The 6,968-nt window shown below is 45.8% G+C and overlaps 1 protein-coding gene across 3 annotated transcripts in view; it reads left to right on the forward strand.

The window, feature by feature from the left end:
* Window positions 1–6,968, forward strand: part of Bicc1 (BicC family RNA binding protein 1) — a 240,523-nt gene that overhangs the window by 190,412 nt on the left and 43,143 nt on the right. Inside the window, exon 1 of one of the 3 annotated variants that reach the window (XM_028780251.1) lies at window positions 546–568. The exons of the other annotated variants lie outside the window; for them this stretch is intronic. The gene's annotated coding sequence lies outside the window, so the exon portion shown is untranslated. Of the gene's footprint in view, window positions 1–545; window positions 569–6,968 lie in introns of those variants that run through there. 3 annotated transcript variants of the gene reach the window in all.

The following is a 6,968-nucleotide window of genomic DNA, read 5'->3' on the forward strand; positions in this document are numbered from 1 at the left end:
AGCCAGAAATCCAAGAAGTTAGAACATTGCAAAGGTCAGAGCACCTGTACTGGCTGGTTTTGTGTGTCAACTTGACACAAGCTTGATTTATCACAGAGAAAGGAGCCTCCCTTGAGGAAATGCCTCCATGAGACCCAGCTGTAAGGCATTTTCTCAATTAGTGGTCAAGGGTGGGAAGGCCCATTGTGGGTGGTGCCATCCCTGGGCTGTTAGTCCTGGGTTCTATAAGAAAGCAATCTGAGAAAGCCAGGGGAAGCAAGCCAGTAAGTAACATCCCTCCATGGCCTCTGCATCAGCTCCTGCTTCCTGACCTGCTTGAATTCCAGTCCTGACTTCCTCTGGTGATGAGCAGCCATGTGGAAGTGTAAGCTGAATAAACCCTTTCTTCCCCAGCTTGCTTCTTGGTCATGATGTTTGTGCAAGAATAGAAACCCTGACTAAGACACCACCCCAGTACAGCGGCATCTAGAGCATCACCAGGTGCCACTGCCAACTGTGGGACATCTCTGTGAAGAAGACAAACCATTGATCTTTTCAGAGGCTATCACCAGACTCCTCCCTTAGAAAGGTACCGTCTTTTCAGGCTCTTACTAACACACACGTTCACAGGTGGCTCCCAGACAGAGAGAGTAACAGCGAGGTGCAACTTTCCAAACGTTCTTGGGTGGGGTCATGACAGGGGGAGAAGAACAGGAAAAAGATTGGAACACTTCTTACAGAAATGGTACCATAGGCACCCTCTCCTCATCCTGCTCTTGCTCTCAAGGATTTCAGAAACTATACTAAAGACAAAGAGATGTGGATACAGACGTTTGAAAGAGTCCCAGGTACAATTCCTAGTGGCCATAAGCCACAGGGCCTTCACCATCCATCTTTACTCTGTTCAAATCTAGCTTTTGAGTGGCACTAACCCTGCCTTTAAATATTCTTGTTCAGTTTCACTGGGGGACTCTGTTTCCAGGAAATGAGTATGTTTGTAAGTTATCCAGAGCAACTGCACAGCAAACGCCAGACGATAACACTGACAACGTACAAGGCGAAAAGCCCCTTGCCAGGTTGTGCTGCCGAGAAAGCTGTCCCGTCTCATCCTTAACATTTAAAGGTCTCTGTTTTTTAAAGGGATCCTGGCAAGAGTGTACCTGGCAAAATCAAAGGCTCTGAATTAAATGCATTTTTTTTTTTTTTTACATTATGAGCTTGAATCGAAGTGAATGGCACCCTCTCTAAATCCTCATGTTTTAGTTTCTGATGGAAAATACATAAGAGATCGGCACAGAAGATAAATTATACCCATGATTCTGACACTTAGAAGTAATCACTATTAATATGGCTGTTTTCTTCTTAATATGTGTATGTCCTTAAAAAGAAATAATACTCTAAATTCTTTTGTATGTTTCCAAGTTACTTCTGGATATTTTATATCAATATGCAACTTCATGAAGAATGTGAGAGAGCGTTTGCTGTCTATAAAATTATTTAAAGCATATTTTCTTGATTTTTATCAGTGCAATGATTAAGGTTTGAATTTTATTCATACTTATATAATTACCATCTTTCCACTGAATTATTTATTCATATCCTTTACTCATGCCCCCATGGGATTTTTACTGCCTTTTGAATTGACTTATCAAAGTTCTGTGAATAGAAAAATTGACTATCCTTTCAGAAGTGAGAGGGGGACTTCTTGTTCATTTTCCGGGGTCTTTTTGTGGAGTGCTATTTGTTGTTGTTTATAGGAAAAGCAAAATTTTAAAGACAGAGCTCATACGCAGTCGCCATTACTTGCAATATGTAAGCAGAACATTGCTTTTTTGACAAGTGCTTGGTGCATCTTGATTTAGAGATGTTTGTGCTTCAAGAATTGTCCTCCTTCACTGAAGACACACATCTCCCAAAACTAAGGGAGATGTGTGTCTTCTAAGACCCCATTTCTCTTTGGCAGAGTGGGGGACCACAAGGCACAGAGAAGCAAGCAGGCCCAGGGGGAGGGATGTAAGAACTGTTTTCAGAATGTGCATCTTTGGGGATGGGGAGAAAAATGAAAAAGCTATTTAACTAGTTTGTAGAAAGTGGGACTAGGGAGAGAAGGAGGGAGAGGAGGAGGGAGGGAGGGAAGGAGGGAGAAAAAAACCTAGACATTTTTCAAGTGATAGTTTTCCTGAAAGCCCAGTTCCTTAATTTTAGGCTTTTTAGAATTTCCTGCACATCTTCAAGTTTCTTGAGATCATATGAGGAAGCTTGAATAGTCATTCTATAATGTACAGCCAGGGGACCCGTTCTGAGCTGCCGTTCGCGATGACAAAGGGAACTTTCTCACCAGACAGTACAGAAGTGACCTTCAAGGTCAAGGCCAGTGCTTGTCTCCTGTTGTCCTTGACAGTGACTTGAGTGTGTGCAGAACACACCAGTTCTGTGTTCAGGTTTCTTCTTTCAGTAGACCAGATGGGAAGAGGTCGAATGTCTCGTGTGTGTGTGTGTGTGTGTGTGTGTGTGTGTGTGTGTGTGTGTGCCTGGTGTCACATGTCCATTCACGGGACTTGCTGGCTTCCTGCATGTGTCCCCTGTATTCTGTAAGGACAGCCAGCAGTTGCGAGTCAGATGTTTTGTGAACCACCCCAGATGTTGTTAAACGACACACCACTCTTCCTTGGCTGTGGATTACAGTGCTTTGCTGTGCTCAGACCACAGGCAGGACCCCTGGGGCCTGCCATGCATGTGGTGACCTGTATTCCTTGGAGAGAGTAAGCACTGGTCATTTCTGGCTCTTAGATCTGTCCTCATAACTTGCTGTAATCTCAATAGTTTCCTGGGGAAGCTGTTTCCTGGCTTGTGTCTGTGTCCTCCCCCCATTCATTGGGGGGGGGGTCTCTGAGGTCAGACCAGGATTCCGTTGCATTCTGGATGGTCAGTATTCTGTCTGTCTGGCTTTCTTTGCCCATATCCCTCCTGGGTCCTAGGTCATTGTGACACTTTTTAAAACATCACGTTGCACGTCTTGGGCATTGCCCCTCCCCCCACTAAAGCAGCCTGTCCAATGTCCCCAGTGCAGTGACCTCATTGTGACCCCTGTGCAGACTTCCCTGTTCTGATGTTTCCAGATTTCCTCCTGACTCTTGGCTTTCTCACCTCCTTCTTCCCAGAATCCTTTTCCTTATCTCTGGAATAGAGGCAACCAATGCCAAAAGCGGAGTCCAGTTACATTTCTAACTTCTGTCTCTTCTGGTTCTGCAGCTTTGCACTTGTTAAACACCTGCCTCCCACCTGGATGGCACCCCTGAGGTTACGATCGAGGTTAATTTGTGTCGCCTTGAGTAGAACGGTTCGTACAATATTTAAGGCCTTTCTTTCCTCTGATTCTGTTCTCACGCTCCGTGAAGACATCTGTTGCTGATTACTCCTGCTGGGGTGCCCTGATCCTGCTTCATATTTGGTTGGCGTTCTGTTGTTCTTTTCTGAGATTGTTTCTAGGTTTCCCCAAGTCTCTGTAACTCTGCTGTGGCTCAAACAGCTTTGGGAAGTCCCTCTAGACTCCTGACGGAGAAGACGAATGTGTGACCTTGGGTCACCCCTCCTTCTTCTGATCTCGTTCCCCTGACGTCTCAAGGCTGGTGGAGAAAATGATTATGCACTGGTATCTTTATATTTTCAAAAATTAGTCACCATGTTGAGAAATTAGTGTTTCATCCACAAAAGGCCCGACTCCCTTTCGAGCTACCTTTGCATCTCCCTGGGCTCACAGCTCCTCCTGTTCACTTGAAGAAGGACCTATGGGTGCCATCTTGGTACATGAATGAATCTCTCACCCTTTCCTGTTTTGTTGTTGTTGTTGTTGTTGTTGTTTTTAAGCTAAAACCTTCTCAAAGTTCTGATGCTAGGGATACCTATTTCTAAGCAGAGCTGAACAATTGAGTTAAAATGTCCACCAAGGAAGGCCATTTCCTGGTGCTTTCTTTTTTGACTGTCTGATGTCACCGAGTGTCACAAATGTTCTTTCTCAGAGTCTGAGCATTGTTCTTCCAAAGAGAACCTTGGTAGGAACTTGGCGTGGGGCTTTGTTGGGGTTAGGCAGATGGATGCCGGTGGGAATATTATTCCCATGCAAACTAGAGTTTTGAATTTAAAGTATATCTGATTCTAGACTCCATTTGCTCTCCTGTTGGCTATTAAGGCGGTAATATTTCTTTTCCGTTTTAAACCAAGGTAGGCAAGGAGGGCCAGGGCTTACCCTGAACATCATGTTAAGAGGTCACTTATCCTGACTCAGTTTATTGGGGTTCCTGTTGGGAAAGGACATTCTGTGACTGACTCTAGGCTCTATATTCCTGTGTTCCTGTTCCACCCTAAAGATCAGCTGTAGTCTGGGCTCATCAGTCAGCTCAGGTTTTCTATCTTTTTGATAAAAGTGAGATGTTGCTAAGTTTCTCAGTCCATGTAAAGCTTTTGTTTTAAAAAGCCAGTGTCCTACCTGGTTGCTTGTCAGCTTGATACAAGCTGGAGCGATCTGAGAGGAGAGGAACTTCAAATTGAGAAAAGACCTCTATAAAATCAGCCTATAGGCTAATCTGTAGCTCGTTTTCTTGATAATGACTGACATGGGAGGAGCCCACTCACTGTGGGTGGTGCCATCCCTGGACTGTGAGGAGCCAGCTTACTGTGGGCGGTGCCACCCAGGCTGGTGGTACTAGATGCTATAAGAAAGCAGGCAGAGTAAACTATAAGGAACAAGCCTGTAAGCAGCACCCCTCCATGGCCTCTGCATCACCTCCTGCCTCAGGTTCCTTCCCCAACTTCCCTCAGGGATAAGCTAAAATGAACATCACCAGTTGCTGTTGGTTGTGGCAATTTTTATCCCAGTAATAGAAACCCTAACTAAAGCTCAAGTCTATCTCTGAGGAGGACAGACAGAAACTTACTTGTTCCACAGTAAATATGAGCAGCCGCTGGTCGTCCTCACATGGAATTCACCTCTACCGCTCACCAGAGTGGCTTGCCAACCTAAAGGAAAAGCAATCAAATCCAGAGACAGGGGGTCAGTGATATCTCAGCTGTGACTAGGTTCAAGGAAAGTTTGAAGCCAAATCCCGTCAGCACATGAGACGTAATACGTTTGTTTTGTGCCTTACAAAGCACATTATTCGGGAAATACCAGCAGGGCGAGCTCTGTTTTCCATCTGCTTTGATACAAAATCACACATTCGTGAATAAGGCAGAAGAGGAGGCCAAGCCTGGCCTGGGAAGCCAGCTGTTGATCCACACCAGCTGCTGATCCACGCCAAGATCTCCAGGCTGCTCCCCGTCCCCCAGCGGGGGCAGAGGGCACTGTGCCAGCACATTAGCGTTAGGGTTCTTGGAAATAGCTTAGAGGTTAGATAAACTACACGTAACGAGACAGCGCGAAACTGCAAAATAAAGATATCGGGTTAGTTTAGGTTAGTTTAAGAACATTATATGGTTCAGAGTCGAAAAGCCAGTGTGGCCCCTGCAGAGGACCCTAGGCCAGTTTTCTGCACTCGTGTGTCTGTGACTCCAAACCATTCTGGTAACTCCAGCTGCAAGGGGATGCAGTCCCTCCTCCATACCAGGCAAGCACCATATACATGTAATTAAAAATAATAAAAATAACTTTTAATAGGGGTCTTAAAAGTATTATAGCATTACTCTACGGTAAAGCAATGTAGATTTGTCAGGAAGCTTAGTGGGTCTGACCCAGACCCTTTCACGTTGCTGTCACCAAAGCTCCTGACAGCAACTTAATGGGGGGAGGGAGGGAGGCAGGGAGGAAGGAAGAGAGAGAGAAAGAGAGAGAGAGAGAGAGAGAGAGAGAGAGAGAGAGAGAGAGAGAGAGAGAGAGAGAGAGAGACTGAGGTTTGGTTTGTTGCTATGTATTATAAGGATAAATTCTATATCCCAAGGTCTAATTGCTTCAAGAGATCCTCATGCATATACCAGCTTTTCTTGTGTAAACCCTACCCCCTAAGTTATCTGTGATTGGTTAGTAAAGATGCTTCCAGCCTGTAGCCAGGCAGAAGAGAGGTAGGCAGGGCTTCAGTTCTTGGGCTTGGGGTCTGAGGCAGAGAGCAGGAGGAGGGAGGAGAAGGAAGAAGGTGCCATGAGATAGGCGGATCTCAAGAACATGGCCATGAAGGCTGGCCAGTTGGAGTAGGAGGGGCCTAGGCAGAACATGGCAAGTGATGTCTCAGGGTTATTGATAAGGAAGTAGACAAAGTAACTTAGTTGGTATCTGCCCAGCTGTAGTGCTGTAAGGCTTATTATAAATATAATAAGGTTTTGTGTCTTTTATTTGGGAACTGAATGATCAAAGATGGGGTGGAAACCCCCAGATAATATTTACCTCAGTGTGTGTGTGTGTGTGTGTGTGTGTGGGTGTGTGTGTGGGTGTGGTGTGTGTGTGTGTGTGTGTGTGTGGTGTGTGTGTGTGTGTGTATGTGTGTGTGTGTGTATATGTGTGTGTGTGTGTGTGGGTGTGTGTGTTTTGTGGAGGGTAACTGTTGATGTCACTGTGCATCAGAAGCAGGAAGAGCTTACAGGACGGAGTGAGGGGTAATCTATTCCAGAGTTCTAAACCCTCGATCTGTTTGCTCCCCTTAACAATTTTCACAGACTTCTAGACAGTTCCACCAGCTGGGCAGCAAGTGTCAAACCACAAGAGCAGCAGCAGCAGCAACAACAACAACAATCAGGGGCCAGTGGGGACCTCTCATAATCAAGCATAGTGCCACATTTTCTGTATTTATTCTCCCCCTTTCTCTGTTCCCCTTTCCTTCTCTCCCTCCTTCCCTCCTTCCCTCCCTCTCTCTTTCCCCCTCTCTCTCCTTCCCTCCCTCTCTCTTTCCCCCTCTTTCTCCTTCCCTCCCTCTTTCTCTTCCTCTTTCCCTCCCTCTCTCCCTCCCTCCCTCCCACTCTCCCCCTTCCCTCCCTTTCTCCCTACCTCCCTCTCTCTTTTGCCC

This window comes from Grammomys surdaster, unplaced genomic scaffold (assembly GCF_004785775.1).
Source record: "Grammomys surdaster isolate TR1022 unplaced genomic scaffold, NIH_TR_1.0 367, whole genome shotgun sequence".
Lineage (NCBI taxonomy): Eukaryota > Metazoa > Chordata > Mammalia > Rodentia > Muridae > Grammomys > Grammomys surdaster.